Consider the following 18,530-nt stretch of genomic DNA (forward strand, 5'->3'; position numbering starts at 1 on the left):
GCAAGGTTGTTGATTCCTTCCCCAACTCTGCATAAAGGAACAGATCCTTTTACTGAGACACAAGCTAGGAACGCCATTACAAGTCCCTCTTATATTGGATGGCTCACAGGAGAACTTTATAAACAGTAAACAGACTATTTTCCTTTGGTTAAGTTTTTAAAGCACCATTTTTAAAAATGCACTCATCTTTAATATGCTGGGGGCCCAGTTCTACAAGGTGTTGAGAGGAACTTTCAGTATCAACTGATTTCATGGGTAAATTGAAAGCACTTGGTATCTGGAATGAATAATGGGGCTCTTTGCTGTCTTTAATTTGGAATAAAAATATTCTTGGGGTTTAGCCCACAATTATTTATATTAGCTCATTTTTGCTTTCATTGTAAAAACGTAAGAGGAAGCCATTCATGACTTCCAACTCTCTTAATACAGCAGGCAATTCCAGATCTTCATTGCCTGAGTCGGTGAACTTTTTTAAGAGCTTCCCAAATTCTTGCGGCATCACAGCGAAGGGTGGTTTTACAAACTATTATTGTCATTATTTTTATCCTCCTCCTCCTGCTTGTCAGACATCACAGAGCAAACATGGATTTGCACAGCCCAGAGAAGATGACATAGCTGCTTTATTGGTTCGCTTCTCTCCCATTGTTCTCTGCTGAAGCCAGCAGAGCAGCTTCTGCCCTACATTCCTGGGAAGTGAATAATATCAACGGAGATTATCATTACCCTCTAGTACCACATCTATTACTAACAGGCCATTATAAAGATTGAGTATAACCTAATTAGGAAATGCTGTAGTCAGCTGGGTGTGGATGTGGGCCGGTGAAGAATCGTTTTACATGTGCTTTGTTTGTTATATATATAAAAGGGTGTTCACAGAGGATACAGGAAAGGTACCTAATGCGGTTCTCAGTGCTGAGCTCAGATTTCACAATCAGGTCTCACATTCCTCATATGAGCGGAGGCTGAGCCAAGGCCAGGGCTGAAGTTTCTGCTGTCTGAAGCCTGACGCTGTAAACGCTGCACAAACACAGAGCCTGTGTGAACCAAATTTGGCTATCTGCTTATTTGTTTTAAATTAAGGCATATTAATGGGTAGATTCCAAAGTTTACTGTATGAAGCAGGAGGTACCCTCCATAGGGACACGACCTCCATCATCTACAATTCCATCTGGACTGTCTCAGGGAATCCAGGCGAGAGCAAATGTTTGTTATCCTTACAGAAGGTGAAAAGTTGTCAATTTTCCCACCATTTCTACTAGGAGGTAAGGCCCGTGATTGGTTGCCTAACACTCTGATAGCCAGTACTAATCATATTCTGATGAAATCAATAAGAACATGAAACTTACCTCACACTCAAGGGTTGACTGAGAGATGGCCTTGAAAGATGCTTGAATTTCGCTAGCTCGTTGGTACCCATAGGAAACCATCAACCATGGCTGCCTTTCACACCACTGCCAGTTTCTCATACAAATTGCTGCCTAATTCCAACTGGCAAATCATTTCATGGCCTTCATAAACATGTAACCGCAGCATTAATAGACTTTATAAAATAACTGAATAATCCCCAGTGGAAGGCCCCTATGGATGGGCCTTAAGTGCTGGAACTTTGTCAGTGGTATTTATTAATTTAATTTACATATTAAATTTCTATACCACCCTTAGTTCAAAGATCATAGGGCAGTTAGCAGCATAAAAATGTAGTAGCAGCCTGTTGTATGAGGATCAAGGACAAACTACACATTACATGCAAATCGATGCAACAAAGTCCCAACAGGTGTTTCTGTGTGTTTCTTTGAGTGGAGGAATGACATTGGTGCATATCCCAAAAGTGTCCCGGAAAAACCAGGACATCCTGCTTTTTCCTGCAAGAGCATGGCAGCCATTTGGGATGCTGTGATTTCACACTGAGATATTGCCTTGAAGAAAGCTCTTTTTGGAGGGCGACGATCTCACGCAATGCCCCAAAACACACATTTTGGGGTGCTGTGAGAGCACAGCCCTGAAAATAGCTTGTTTGTAGGACTCCATGATCACATGATTTATTCAGGAACATGGATGGGAAGACACACATCCCAGTTTTGGGACTCAGCATGTTGGAGGGTATGTTGGTGTCCCACTGGCTGATTTTCCATCCCAATTTGTTCTCAATTTCTCCCCCTGCATCACCTTGACTGGATTAAATCTGTGAATGTACCCTTATAAATAAATATCTGGAAACCTATGGAGAAGAAAGCAGCTTGGAGGCAACTGGAAATAGGAAAATAACTCATGAAGGGGATTCATCTTCCTTGCTGCTCCCTCATTTTTTTGGCCTGCAAATACTCATTTATATCAAGCCCAGGGATAAGTTTGGGAGGCCTTGGTAAAGCAGTCCACTGGAACTGTGGTTCCACTCTACTGGCAAGCAGCCCAGCAGGGGCACTGAATGGAGCTCTGGGTCTACATTTCCCCTCAATTTACCTTATCAGGATCTGCCTCACAGCCCAAATTTGATGGGTGGGCAGGGCTGCCCAGTGGTCAGTCACCTGACATTACAAATGATATCGGGGCATTTGGTGCTTTGAAGTTCTGCAAACTCTTTTGCAGCGGGGGGGGGGCAGAAAATGCAGTGAACTTTTTAACCAGTTGGCTGCTACTGTTAAGGGCAACTCAGAATGCAAGAAAATACCAAGATATATGCAAATCTAGATGATACCATGGCTTGTTAAAAAGTTGGCAGCTCTGTTCTTTTCCTCATCACACATGTCTTTTTGCTTGCACATCTCTGTCCCCCCCCCCCAACTTGGTCTTTGTTATCTTTGCCTAGGATACAGTGCTCTGATTTCTGACAGTGTCACAAGCCATGACATATGGCACTATAAAGGTGCCTGTGCTTTGCTTAAGAGACTGGGCTGGCAGGAAGCCGTCAGGTGATTTGCAAATTAGAAGGGTGTGCCACTTACAGAAAGGTGTGTGTATGTTTATTTATAGAGGAGGCTCCTGCCAAACTAGGTAGTACTGCATGTGGCAGAGACACTGAGCAGAGAGCACAAATCATCTGAACCTTTTCAGTTCTGATCGTGTATGCTCTTGATTATTGACGGCCTTCATCTGGAAAGTCAGCCTGAAACAGATGTGCCTGTCTGTAGTCAGCAAACCCTCTTTGTCTATCACTTCCCAGTGCTCAGCCCCATATAGGTTCGCCAATATATCAACACAGCAAGCCATGCTTTGATCACTGTGTGGAAAGCTCCCTGTCCAGGTGTTTGATGGATGGAGTGCAAGCAGGTCATTTCAGTCACTTCGTATCACCAACAACAAATCTGGTTCTGGAAAGGCAGCTCCAAAGCTCAGCTGAACTTGAGTAGTTTTGTGTGCTATTAAAAAAAACACCAACCTCAGCATAGATATTTTTGAAACAACACACACTGCAGTTCCCAGTCAGAGGTACAGTGGTACCTCGGGTTACATATGCTTCCAGTTACATACGCTTCAGGTTACAGACTCCGCTAACTCAGAAATAGTGCTTCAGATTAAGAACTTTGCTTCAGGATGAGAACAGAAATCGTGCTCCGGCCGCGTGGCAGCAGCGGGAGGCCCCATTAGCTAAAGTGGTGCTTCAGGTTAAGAACAGTTTCAGGTTAAGAATGGACCTCCAGAACAAATTAAGTACTTAACCACTGTACTAGTGCAGTATTACATAGCTATATAGTGGATGGGGAGACATCATCTGTGAGTTCATACAGGCACTGTCCAATTGGTACCCTAACATGCACACTCAGTTTCTGAGTACTGTATTTTTCCGTCTATAAGACGCCCCCATGTATAAGAAGTCCCCTATTTTGGGGGACTCCAATTTAAGAAAATGGGGGGGGGGAGATACTATCTGTGTATAAGACGAGCCCATATTTTAAACATTATTTTAGAGTAAAAAAACATAGTCTTATACACAGAAAGTACAGTTTGTCTAGATAGGTGTTCTGGTGAGATCAGTGTTCCTCATGCATGCAATTTTTTTGCACCATCTGCATGGCGTTGTCAGCATGAAAATGCCAGCCGGCATTATTTCCCTGATTTAATCCTGCTTTACCCTTTCCAGTGAAAATCCCACAAGAAACCTGTTGCCAATGACCCATTTACAATATCTCAGTTACCCATTTGCACATTTTTGTTTGTTTGTTTATATTAAATTTGTATACTGCCCTTCATCCATATATCTCAGGGCGGTTCACAACATAAAAATGCAATATAAAAATACAAATTAACCCCCACATCTATTGTCTTAGTTCCTGTGGCATCAACTGGGACAGAGGGGGGGATAGTAGGATCTGTCAGAGGAGGAAGAGGAGGAGAAGAAGGCAGAGGCTGGAAGTGGGAAAGTTCAAGTGGTGACTTGGGAGAGGGTTCCACCTCACTGTTGCTGGACAGCACAGAAGAGGGAGGAGGAGCCACCTGAGTCAGTCTCCACTCAAACCTCTGAGAGCAAAGTTTCCACGGTAGCCAGGGAAAGGAAGCTGGTGAGCTGGCAGGGCCAGCTGAATTAGAGACAGAAGGAGAGGCCAAGGGTTGGACTCAGGTCCTCTTGCCAAGGAGGTGCCACTGTCTGCACCAATGCAGACAGACTCAGCCATGCATATTCCCACAGGAGCACACACTTGGGAGCACAGTGTTCTCAATGGGGATAAGAACCATATAGATGAATGGCCGCACCCTGTTCTTTAAAGGTGGAGTAGGAGAGGTGTGTCAGGTTCTGGGACATCTCAGCTACTTCTTAGCCAGGTACCTTCTCTGTCATAGATTAATCCTGTACTCTGAGGAAATGCTGAGACTGTGCTGATTTCCTGAATAAGACTTTCAGGCTTCCTCAAGCAGAGTGTCTGAGTACTGTGTCCAAGAGTGAACATGGGGCACACGCACACACACACACATTCTCTGTCTATCCTAAAGCAGAACCCCAGGTGCAGATGCACTGAGAGCCTAAATAGTGATGTCAGGTTAAGAAAGGCTCTTTACCAACTAGAGGCTCAAAAATGAGCCCTTCTAAACACCAAATCCAGTTCTGGCTTTGAATAATGCTGTGGATGTGACCACAGTGCTCCTGGAAGGAAAAATTAATTATTTTAGAAAATGCCTACCTTGCATTTTGATTCTCAAAAAAGCTCCCAACACAAACGTACGATTAAAAACAATGAGATAAAAACTGGAATAATTAAATAATTAAAACAGCAGCTAGAATGAGGCATAAAGCTGGGTCAGTTTAAAGATACTTTGTCACAACAAGAGATTAAAACATACTAAAGGTGCAGATTTCTTTTTTTTTTTTAAGCCTTTGCAACCCTGCTAAGAACATCAGAAAAGTCTGCTGCATCAGGCTCCACAATCATGCTCTCCAGCAGTCTGTTCTCACAGTGGCCAACCAGATGCCCGTGGAAAACCTTCAAGCAGACCCTGAGCACAACAGTGCTCTCCCCAGCTGTGATTCCCAACAACTGGTTTCAAACTCAAGAGGGAGGGGGCCAACCAAATATCTATCAGGAAGAAGTTCCAGAATCTCTTGCATTACCAAGAAGGTTCCCTTTGGTGTCCTCACCAAATGCACCTTCAAAGATGGAGCCACAGGTGTTGAATGAAATGCACAGTCAGGTTCCTGTGGGAGTAGGGGGCCCTTCAGATAACCTGGTCTCAAGCCATTTAGGGGTTTAGCAATAATAGCCAGCAGCTCTTGGGATTTTGCCCTTATATGAATCAGAAGCCAATACAAACCAAGTCGGTGTGATATGTTCTGAGAAGCAAACACTAAAAGCCATTCTGGATGCTGCATCTGGACCAGATGCAATATGAAGATAAAAATATGGACTTACCTTACCTGCCCGTTGAAAAGATTGTTAAGGTAGGATGTGAAACTTTTTCAATACTCAACAGCACTATACTAATGCTCAGTATCATTATGTCTTAATCCCATGCAATAAATGAGTAGTGTCTGTGCATTTATTGTACTCTAAGCTGATTGCCTGGAAAGGGTTTTTCTCTAGTGTTCTTAAGAGGCTTATCTCCGTTGTAACCATCTGATGTCTCTAAAAGGCCAACCCTTACTTGGAAGTAACTCGCACCGAGTTCTATTGGACTTGCTCCTCAGTAAGTATGCAGAGGGTTGTTTGCAGCCTAAACTGCCTATCTTTGCTGATGCCCATCTTAGTGGTATGGTAGGGCAGGAATACATATTTTAGCAGGAAGCGCATGAGTGAAAGGGATTTGCACTAATCCTCAAGTATTAGTCATGCCTCTATATGATATAATATGCATTGCTTAATTGACCACAAAGCATCTCGTTTGGGGCCTGGAACTGTTAATGCCAGGCATTCCCTTAAATGTGGTTTGCTGTTAAGCTATTAACTTTAACAGTGACGTCTCTGAAGCAAAATAGCTCAGATGAGAGAAAGAGAATGTTAATCAATGCTGTTTGTTTAGACTCAGCAATGCTGAGCATCTCGAGTTCTGAAGTTCTTGAAAATGTTGTTTGCTGTAACTGCATCAGGATAAATGTAACAGCCAAGGATTATTTGGTGAGTTCAATGGAACTCTTGGGTTTATGATGTCCCTGGAATATTTCAGGATTTGTGTTTCTTTTAAATATATGTGGGTACAATGAGCCTTACTCATTGTTTTTCCAGACTGCATGTGATGCGCCTTATGTTTGTACAAAAGTGATGGACAGCTGCCTGATATGTGTGACCTCAAATACCACTTGGATCTGGTCCCATGCTTTCCACACTATTTCAGCCGTCACCAACCTGGTGCTGTTCATATATTTTGGACTACAACTCCCATCAGCCCCAGTCAGCATGTGCTGCTCAGGCCTGGTGGGAGTTGTAGTCCAAAACATCTGGCGAGCCCCAGGCTGGTGAAGGATGCCCTGTTTGCACTTCATGTAGAGCGATCCTATGCATGTTTAGGAAGGGAGTCCTACTGAGCTCACTGGGACTCGCTCCAAGATAAAAGTGTGCATAGTAACCCTAGTCCCATTCCAATGACAGATTCCTGGCTTATGATGTAGATAGAGCTCAGCCACCACATCCCTGCCATTTATAATGGAAGTGAAAAATATTTTTCTTTCTTGAGTAAAATCTGTTTGTTTAGGTGCAGAAATACTTGAAGACTGACTCACTTCCATCTTGCTGCAGTCGGTATGTTAATCTGCTGGACCAGAAATTCTAATACTTAATTCTAAGACAGGCAATCTTAAGGATTCAAGAAAGCTTTGCTTCCCATATATAAAAAGTGGGCTGGCTGCATTTTGAAGGGCTGAGACTATCATACCCAGTACAGCTGTCTGTTCCTTTCTGTAATCTTTATTCATTATTTCCCTGCCCCAGTCCATTTGATGTTCAGCAGCACTTAGTGCCATTTCTCTTTGTTCCTTTTTTGTTAATGCCTCTTCTTTTTGGCATCAGTGATTCTACCCAAACTTCTTACCATTGTATTATGTCAATGAAGTACTTCTTTGTGGTCCTGTCTAGACTGGGTAAACAAAACTGCTTGGGTTCACATAATATCTCATGTCCAATGAGGGCATCCTAATTTTTGTGGTGTTTTGTGAATCTGGTGGCTAATTAGATTGCATTTAGTTTATTTAATTTAATCCACCTGCTCTTGCATCAGCTTTTTAAAAAGACGAACCCTTAAGAGTAGTTACACACATTATAATATCTATATGATAATGGCTATTTCTTTATAATGTGAACGTGTGAAAGTTCTTGCATCAATTGCTATGTGATAATTGGCTTTCATCACCTACAAACTGCTAATCTGCTGAGTGGAGCTGGTAAAATTCCCTCCTCCATCCATGTTGACTCCTATTGATGGATGCTAGTGCTCTCTGGCTATGTTCATGCATCTAAGATAAGAGCACAACTACACAATTCACCAGCAAATGTACAAAGCATGATAGGTACTCATCACAACCAAATTATACGGCTTTCTGCATATGATTAATCTCATCTGTTGAAAGAGTTATGTGATGCTGATAATAAATACAGCAGAATTCAAATGTCCAAAGCTCTTTATATGCATTGCCTTGGTAATTCTTGCAACATCCTCATAAGGGAAACCAGGTAAGACTCTGGTCTGAAGGTAAAGATGAACAAAACTTGGTCAGTGACAGGATAGAGGATGGTCTGGTAACCCCATGCATGCTACCTTAAGTTTGACTGAAGAAACATGAGATGCAAATGTAATAAATAAACAAACACAATAATAACTGATTGCCAGACTGCTGGTCTGGCAGGAGTGGAGGCAGTAATATATTCATTTATTTAAGGAATTTTTATCCTAGGTCAAAAGGCTTTCAGGGTGACTTACATAAGCACAATAAAAACAAGACAGTCCCTGCTTTCAGCTGGGTGGCATGGATGATGGTCACAACAGAGAAAGGGAGAATCCTACTGGATTTGCCTAAAGCCACCTAACAAGTTCATGGCTAAGAGGAGGTGCTTCCCATCTCACTGTGTACACACTTAGCCATGATCCCACACTTCCTCTCACTTATTAAAAATGGTTGCTAAGAATATTTAATCCAATAATCCTAAACTGGAATTAAACAAAACAAAACTACTTTGGGCTGTTGGAATATTTAAACTTGTCTCCACCTATGCTCAACCTGTATATCAGTAAATACATGCAAACCTTACAAAACACCTATAAGCCTCCTGCCACCTTCTTCCACAAGGAAAGGACCTGCACCCTTGTAACCTTGCACTATTCCAAGAGAAGTACTCACTGCTCGAAGAGCACAACAATATTGTTACATGCCACCCACCTCTGAGTGATGTGAGATTCCAAGTGCTTACTGAGGGTTCGGGTTTCCTTCAAAAATTGGGCACAGCAGAAACTGTGGTGTCATTATGATATAATGTTTTATTTACACACATATATATATACACACAACCTGCACCTAGCTGGAGGGATTGCAGAGCAATCAGATTCCATGAGATCTGGCTTCCCCCTTAAGGACAACATTGGACTCAAAAGACAGTCACCCTGTGTGTCTCTTTGTTCCAGCCTGTCATCCCCAGCTCTCATGAAGTTCTGCCTCTCCTCCTTCTTGGTGCTAACCAACTCCAAGGACTTCCTCCCTGCCTATGGCATTCAGAGTTGGAACCCTAATCTTAGCCTTTGCCTCTGCCCACTAGCACCCAGCAAAGAAGGGGTCCCACTCCACTCCCCTTTGCCTGGCAGTCTTGCCCTCTGATGGTTTCTTTGGTGGGCCATGAAGTGTAGGTGGGTTCCCAAGAGGCAAGACACAGTGATAACAGCAGGAACCTTTATTGAACTACATAACTGGGAAATCGAGGCAAAGCAACTGCTTAGATACATTTCTGAAAGCCTGGGCCACTCCCACTCCCAACGTGATTGGCTGTCTAAACTTCCAAACTGCAAATCACGACTCAAAGTTCGAGGGCCAATGGCAGAGGCCCAAATCTGGAAATGTTCTGTGATTGGACACCATGTATCGAATCAGAACACAGGAGCTCAGAATCCTTAGTCCAGACTCAAGCTCAGGCAAACACAGACCACTAAATACGTAACAGGCCAGCCATTTGATCCCCTATGGGACAGCTGCATATTTCTGCATTGCAGGGGGCTGGACCAGAAGATCCTCAGAGTCCCCTTCCAACTCTACAATTATCCAGCTAGCTCTGCCAAGCTGGCTTAGCTTGTTAGCATAATTAAATCCAGAGAGTTTCTGTGTTTAATCAAACCTAGATTAATTCTAACTTTTACTAAATCCAGGAATTATGGGGAGGATCTGGCACCCAGAAATTTAGGGAAACATGGCCCCCCACAAACCCATAACATTATTGTGCCATGATACTGCAAGACAACAGAAAAGACTTTTCAGAAATTAGCCTCCACATGTTCAGTGACTGCATAGAAGGGAAGTGTGTCTATTGGCCCCACCCCTTCCCCAAACATGTTGATGCCCACTGGCTGTTTCCCTTGGCCTTCAGCAAAGGTTGAAAGGAAGGATTCAATGTGTTTAGGATCCCTTCAAACCTTCACTTGATGTGCAGAAGTCAGGTAGGACAGAGCCACTTGATTTCCCCTCTGCACCTTCACCAAACTCAGTTGAATACTTGAAGGGTAATTTCTGAAGAGAACTAAATAGCATTCTCACATGAGCCTGTGCATGAGGGAGGGAGGTGAAATAAAGAATTCATTATTGTCCCTAAAAACAGAAAATAGTCCTCCCTGAACTCAATTTGGGGTACCTGTAGCCTATAGTTTCATATTACTTTATGACTTATACTGGCGAGGGAATTAAAAATGAGTCAGAAATGTATCATATTTCATGAGAATGTCCAGTAAACAGTGATTCATGGCATCCAGTAATATATCTACATTGGTCAGGAATATTCACTTTATGTGAATTTGGACCGCTGAGCTGTAAAATACCACCAAATACATGGTTAAAGAATACTATCCCCTGATATTGGGATTCTGGGGTTTTTTAACATTGTTTTTTTTTCTTATCTAGCACCTCTTGTACCTTTTATTTCAGAAAGCATTGGAACTTTTATTCCTCTCTGTGCATAATCTAAAGAGTGAGGTGACGGTTAGACAATTTTCATGCTTACAAGTCACATAGTCATTCACACGTTCCTAATACAGTAGCTCAGACAAGTGTAATTGGAAATTTAATAGGTAAGACAGTGTTGCTATTGGTCATAATGGTTGTATGTTCACATTGCCAAAGGAACACTCCAGAAATGTGGTGTGTGTTCAGAAAAGGGTCACAAAGCAGAGGTGTTCTGAAATCTAGGACATCCATGATTTATTTATTCATTTCATTTGTACCTGTGTCTTCATGAGAGAATGGAAAGTGGCCTACATAAGGTTCCCACATGGCCTCTGTTCAAACACTAACCAGATAGAGCAAGGCTGCTGAATCCTGTGCCTTCAGGCCACGCTCTGGAACCATTGTGCTTTGCAGAGCTACCTTTCTGTTTCTGAATTGTTTTGGATAAAGGAGCAAACCTTTAATACACTTGCAATTCCATTTGCAGAGACATACTTGTAGGAATGGCGACAGAATGCGTCCTTTTAGTTTCAAATTGACTGGGTTCATCAAATTGTAGAGCTGAAAGAGATCTTGGAGGTCAGTGCAGGATCCCTGATAAATGGTTGTCCCAATTCTTTTTAAATACCTCCAGCAAAGGAGGGCCTAACACTTCCTGAAGCAGCTTGCTCTACTATTGAACAACTATTGAACAACTCATGCCATTAGGAAGTTTCTCCTATGTTTAGCTTCCCTGCAACTTTCACTCATAAGGTTTTATCCAAGTTCAACTCCAAGTAGACTCTAAATTAGCTATGTCCATTATTTTCAGTGGGTCAGCTTTGAGTATGACTCACAGTGGATATAGCCTGTTCTCTGAAGGAACAGAGAACAAGTCTGCTCCATCTTCTGTGTGACAGCCACTTAGATATTTCAAGCCAACTATCATGTCTCTGCTTAATCTTCTGTTCTCCCTAGGCTAAACATATTTTTCAGCCACTCTTCATATGATCTGGTTTCCATGCCCTTCACAATCCTGGTTACCGTCCTCTGGACATTCTCCAGTATGCCAATGTCCTCCTTAAAACGGAGCACCTAGTACCGGACACGTTGCTCCAAATGCAGCCTGACCAGCTCAGAATACAGTGGAACTATGACTTCTTGTGATCTGGACACTATGCTTTTGTTGATGCAGCCTAAGTCATACCACACATTTAAAGTTGGAAATAGGTCATGTGCACAGAGAAGTGCTTTTCAAGAGCTTTGCTTTGAGTGCAAACTTTCCACACTGAATTGTCTACTGAGAATCCCTACATGTCTGGGTTTTTTTGTGGGGGGTTGTGTGTTCTCAGTTGTACGTTCTGTTTATAAAGGACACCAGTCTGTTCTGTGGCCTCTAGCTATAGTAAAATGAGCATGTGTACTCTTGAACACATTCAGACTTCCCTGCAGTTGTGGATAGGATGGTGGGCAAGTTGTCTTTCAGGGCAACTTCTCCACCATTGTTGATTAGCTTCTGAGGAATGCCAAGGTAGACCTTTCTGCATCTCCCCAGTCCGGTTTCTCCTTCTCAATCAGACTGGGGCTCCTTTATCTGTTGCCACCAACAGTTATGATTTAACTTTTCTTTCATGTTCTATAATGGCTAGTAAATTACTGAGTCAGCATCTAAAAGTACATTGCTTGGCCTTTTTATTTTTATATCTGTTACATATTTGAAAGAGGCTATATTTTTTCCAGAGTGTGTGGAAGTAGAATTTACCTGTAGCACTTATGTTGACTAAAGCCATTTTACCTTAAGTACAATGTTTTTAAATCCGGAAGAGCAAAACTCATAAGAGGAACAGGAAATTCCATGAGTTCCATGTGGTGGAGTTTCCAATAAATTTTGCTGACAGGTTCGTGCTCCAGACTCCAGTAGAACAGACAATCTGAAATGCCTTATGATGCTATTATCAGTGCCAGGAGGAGGAATGACACATACACAATAGTAGGGCCTTAGCTTCCTACATTGTATTACCTGGGCAGGTTATGTGTTACATGAACAATGCAGTACTTTCCTAATGGCACATGCTTACTACCAGGTCACCAAGAGACCATAATTTCAAGGTAGCAGGTTTGAGAGCTCATTCCATTGTCATCTACCAATAGCTTTTCAGAGTCCTAAAAGTTCTCTTGCAGAGCTGTGTATTGTACGTGTATGTCATGTGTGTCATCATATTCATTTTAGTCATTGAAACATAGGGCTGTTTCCCCCACCCCATCATATAATTGTAAAATTATTTTATAACTGTTTAAAAATTACATTTTATTTGGACACTATGCACGTTGCTTCTCTAACAGTTAAGAGCCCTGGTTGTTGTTGTTGGTGTGTGTGTGTGTGTGTGTGTGTGTGTGTGTGTATTTAGGCCAACATATTTCCCCCAGCAGTTATCCCTTAGATATGAGATTGGGAAGACCATAAAGCTGTTTATTATTCATTCTAGTAAATGTCATGATTCAGTCAACCTTTGAGAAGCAGCTATATTTAGGAAAATACCATTAACAGGCTTCTCTTGCAACTGCTTCAGCCAAGCTTAGGAATATTGGAAGTTTCCTCAGACCATTGGTCCATCTATCCAGCATCATCTACTGGACAACAGCTCCAAACTGAAGACATACCCAGCCCTACCTAGAGATGAGGAAATTAAACCTGGGATTTTCTGCATCCAAAGCAGATGCTCTACCGCTGAGGTATATGACTCTCACCAATAGTCCTTCCTCATCTATTACCAGCTACCAAGTCTGGTGTCTACATAGTACCAAGGGAGAAGGAACTCCCACTGTTCCACAGGAGCATTCACAGCCCAACTCTGCATAACAGCTGTGCTTTAGCATCCCCTTATTCTCAGTGCTGGAGGTACTAAATGGGCATAAACCCAACATTAAGTGCTTATGAATTTTCAGATGAATACTGAAAGAAACACAGATTTCATACTGTGTTTCTAACTCATAATGATGACTCCAACTACTGTACTCTGGAGCGTGATCAGCATGAACAAGCATTGCTGTATAGTGGTTAGCAGCTGGAGGCCCGTGGGCAAAATGTAGTCCCCACCCCCTGCTGCCAACCAAGAGATGAAAAATTGGGTGGAGAGGTGAACATTGGAGTGCTAGAACTTGGCAGGAGGATCTATGGGAGAAAGGGAGTTGGAGACCTAGCCTGCCACTACCCCAGCCAAAGTGGCCTTCCAGCAAAAGCAGCTGCTGACCAGGGAATGAAATGGACAAAAATAGTCTATTCATACATTTGTTTTCCTCTAATGAGGTCTTAGAAGAGTTTTTTTGTTTCGCAGCAGTAACCATGTGACCCCAGATTATGTAAACTTGGAAAGACATGGATGTTTTCATTAATAAGGGAGAAAATCAGAGGCAGAATTGATGATTCATTGCTAATGTGTTGATCCAGCTGCTCTCAGAGGACTGGAATTGCTTACTGGGATTCCATGTTCAGCTTCGAGCTATGCAGTTCTCAGTTTGTGCTAGATGTGCTAGATTAACACTGGGGTTTGAAACATTTGAAGAATTCTTATTAAACTCATAATGAATTCTCTCTGCAGCAACAACTCTTCAGCCAAGTCCAGACTGTTCCACAGTTTGCCAATAAAAGGGGAAGGGAGGAACCCTCAGATTATGGTTTCTATAGTGTATTCATCTTTCAACTTTTCCTTCTTCATTTCCCCTCCACTCCATCTGAATAGGCCACAGTAATTCCAAGCTAGCATTGGTGTTTCACTCTTATTCAGGGCCTATGCATCCCGTTTGCCACTTGAGGCAAAACACACCCTCCTGCTTCCTAGCCCCACGGCTTATTCAGTGAGACATTTCCAGTTTGGGTCTGTCCTTGCCCTGGGCTGCTAGGCAAAACTGTTTCCTCCCTGGGTAGATCTTGAACCCTTCTCCCAGGAGAGCTGTGTGTGCTTCCTGCTGGTCCCCTGCTCAGGGAGCTCTGTAGGTGCAGCATTGCATGAGCTCTCTCTCCTCCTCTTTGTGCCTTGAGCTCTGAAAAAGTTCTTGAAAAATAGGAATTCTAACTCCTACCTATAAGGCATATGTAAGGACCAGCCATAGCAGGGTCATTGCTGTATGTAAGGACTAGCCATAGCAGGGTCATTGCTGGTGCTACTGGGATCGATGGAGCCAGGGCAGCATTTCTGCATGTGTTGCTTCTGTGGATGTGTGTAGGGATATGTGCTGGGTGTGTATGTCCCTGTCATCTTGAGTTCATTGGCTCCCTCATTTGTGGGGGACATGTCCCTGCTTGGTGGGCACTGGCAGTTTCCAGGGCATGGTTGGCCCTAGATATTTTGCTGCGTGAAGCAAAGGACAACATGGTACCAACCCCCTTTTTACATACAGAAGTCAACTGGTCTTGTATCTTCCACCACCCCCGAGGGCAGTCAGTTAGCTTAGGTGATGCAGTAGCTGTAGCACACACAGCTCTGTCCAGCAATACATGGAAACAGCAAGGAGAACTCAGAAGGAGCAGATGGTGAGGCTGTCACCACTGTCCTCTCACCACTCCATCACTTGCCGCCTGAGGCAGCCACCTACCAAATGGTAGGGCTGGCCCTCTTTCCAGGGATGCTGTTTTTTTTCTCCACTTGTGTATTTTTCTCCTTCTCTCCTGGGCTGAGTATGTATTGAATATGGTGGCTATTTTGCCAGTCGGCGTAGCAGTGGCATATTTCTGATCCCAACATAGTATGAATATCAGATTTCTGTCCCCATGTAGAAGTGGGAGGTAGCTCTCTCTGTCCAACTTTTATAACCAGACATGTGCTTTTCTCATAGCTCAAGATGTCTGTCTGGTATTCAGTGCTCTTTAATTAAAAACAAAAACCAACCCAAAAAAACCCCAAACTCTTGAAGGAATGAAACAGGCTGCTTCCAAGCTTATCATATTTTACATAATTTATTCTGCTCTGGTTTTTAAAGAATGTGGAACTTTTTGCCATGGGGGAGTAGAATAAGGCACTTGAAGAAGGAGGGAGGTATGGGCAGAGGACTGTAGACAAATTGGCAGCAGCATTAAGCAAGGGGCATCAGTCCCCAAGCAGTCCTTCCTGACATTTCTGGTAGTAAATTGAACTGCTTGCCACTCTTGTATCCAGTGCTAGGTATAGAGGGCTCCCAACCACTGGGCCGGATGTCAAAGCGACACTACTCTGCATCCCTAGAAAATCATGTCTGAGTTCTACATTTAAAACCAGAACTTCAGACTATGTGTGACTCTATTCTTTTCTCATGGAGACAGGGAATTTGCTTTTCCTTTAAAACAAACAAAAAACTCAATTGAGGTAGACTTCTAAATTCTGTACTAGCATTCATCCTCAACCAGAATATGAAAGGGAGAATACATTCTACAGTATGCACGTAAGTTCAAAGCTGACTGTGTCAGTGACATGGTGCTGGAGCACTGTATGCACACATATGGGTTCTGGGTGTAGAATTTCTTCACTTTCTACAGAAGGGTGATCTGTATATGGGAGCTTGAAGGGAACAGGAACTAACTATTCAAAGGGCAATACATCAGTAACACTGTGACCACACCAAACAGGAAGTAATTAGAGGTAAAATGGCATGGACATCAGTTCTATTTAAAGTTAGAGAGGGCTTTGCGGACTGCGTAACCATTATAACGTGTAAACATTGTAAAAATAATCTCAGCCATGGGGATGAACATTGCTGGATAACAGAACACAATATTAACTGCTGTGTTGATTCTGCTTCCAGTTAAGTCCGGAAAAGCAATGTTTCAGCAGTGTCAAAGATTCTAAATATGGAAGCATCCTAGCAGAAGTTTTTAATAGCTATGAACTAAAATATGAACAGCTTAGTCATACAATGATTACGGATGAAGTGCTATAGCAGCCATAGCTATAAACACTCTGGTGTTTATAGGGCAAATGGTACTCTCAGTGCCTGGGTTCTCTTTCTGTTAGAGAGAATATTAATAAGCCGCTTTAAAGGATTGTTTAACCAGGCTCGACCCTACTTAGCTTCAGCAGGCAGTGGCTACCTAAGCCATTACACCATCCACCTGCTGGTACTTTAAAGGATTGTTATGAAGATGCATTAGAGATACTGTAAACAACCTATTAAGGGCTAGATCAATTATAATAACAAGCAATGCCTACATTGTAACAAAACTTGTTAAAGGTTGGAAGCAAATAGTGCAATCTGCAGACATTAACAGATTCCAACGTCTGGACAATACTTAAGAGAATGTAATTCTGCAGTTCCTGCGTAGGCATGGAATGTGCAGCATGGTGGCGTTCTTTATGATCACTCAGTACCCTTCAAACTGCTGTTTCCAAGAGCAAATTCAGTGTCGAATAAGTAGAGCCTAGTCTGCTATCAGAGACCTCACATTTCAGACATATTTTGGGGTCTGATGGTGAACTGGGAATGGAAACATGAAGTAAATAAATATCTGCACAATCCATTCTAATCAGACATCAGAAAAGCAGGAAGATTTTTTCAGCCTCTGAAAAATCTGTTTCACCAACCACTGAAATGAATGGAGATAGTCATATAATCCTGCAGACTTCAAAAGCCTTGAAACAAGGGTTTACTGACTCCATTTTCTCACCCACAAGTTCTCAGACCTCTTTCCATGATGAGAATGTAGATTATAATGAAAGACTAGAAACCGAGAAATAATATCTAACCCCCATATCCAATAACAAGAGGATGCTAGCATGCTGAGTACAGATTTCTGCTTTTGTCGCTTAGCAGGCAAGACAGAATTCACAAGTACATTCAAAACATGTGACACATCTTTGCCTAGGGAAAGACATGTAGAGAAGGAATGTTTTATTTTCAATGCTTTTTTCCTCCACCAGCTTCCTGATTCCCCCCTCCCCAGCATTACATGTGCTCCATAGTCTCCCAGATTAAGATAACACAGAAAATATAAGGTGCTCATTTACCTAAAAAATGGCACCTTAATGTGTGATGAGGTTAAGCACCTCTCTGAAGTTAAGCACCTCTCATCCCACTGATTTCCTTGAAAGCAGTATGCAACACCAGTGTATGAATGTTTACTCTGAAATAAATCACATTAAATTCATCGGGACTTGCTCCTAAGTAAGTGTGCATAGGATTATAGCTTTAATCACATGGATAAATATACAATTGAAACCAATGAACAGAACTGTTTTCTACCCTTGACATCAATAGAACTTAAGTAAGTCAATGGACTATGTTCTAACAGATTTGTCATGGCTTGGGCTTCTGTAAGCACCAGTACAATTCATCAGACTGAACTGTTCTACAATTATTTACCTTGGGCATAGACATACCCTGTGAGTATGCCGTTCTGGGCTGCTCTCTTATTTAGACTGAGCAGGGAGCATGCTCCTTTTGTATATTTTGTACTGTTCCAACCACGTTGTCTATAGAAAAAATGAATTTCAATCTAGTCTTGGCCTTCTTGGTAATGCCACCCCTTAATGAGTTCAGAGGATCTACAACCTGCTAGAGCGCTTTCATGGCAATGGTACTTGTTAAGGGGTGATATGATAGCCATGTTCAAATATATAAAAGGATGTCACATAGAGGAGGGAGAAAGGTTGTTTTCTGCTGCTCCAGAGAAGCAGACACGGAGCAATGGATCCAAACTACAAGAAAGAAGATTCCACCTAAACATTAGGAAGAACTTCCTGACAGTAAGAGCTGTTCGACAGTGGAATTTGCTGCCAAGGAGTGTGGTGGAGTCTCCTTCTTTGGAGGTCTTTAAGCAGAGGCTTGACAACCATATGTCAGGAGTGCTCTGATGGTGTTTCCTGCTTGGCAGGGGGTTGGACTCGATGGCCCTTGTGGTCTCTTCCAACTCTATGATTCTATTCTATGATTCTACTTGGTTGTAGAATACCTTTCTCCCTCCTCTGCCCAAAGTTTGGCCAATGCTAATTATCTTTTGGCGAAGACCTATTCTGCCAGGCATTTAAAG

The 18,530-nt window shown here is 42.5% G+C and overlaps 1 protein-coding gene across 1 annotated transcript in view; it reads right to left on the reverse strand.

Moving 5' to 3' along the window:
- Positions 1 to 18,530, reverse strand: part of CDC42EP3 (CDC42 effector protein 3) — an 81,898-nt gene that overhangs the window by 40,471 nt on the left and 22,897 nt on the right. The window lies entirely within an intron of this gene.

Source organism: Podarcis vaucheri (assembly GCF_965113315.1).
Source record: "Podarcis vaucheri genome assembly, chromosome: 3".
NCBI classification, from domain to species: domain Eukaryota; kingdom Metazoa; phylum Chordata; class Lepidosauria; order Squamata; family Lacertidae; genus Podarcis; species Podarcis vaucheri.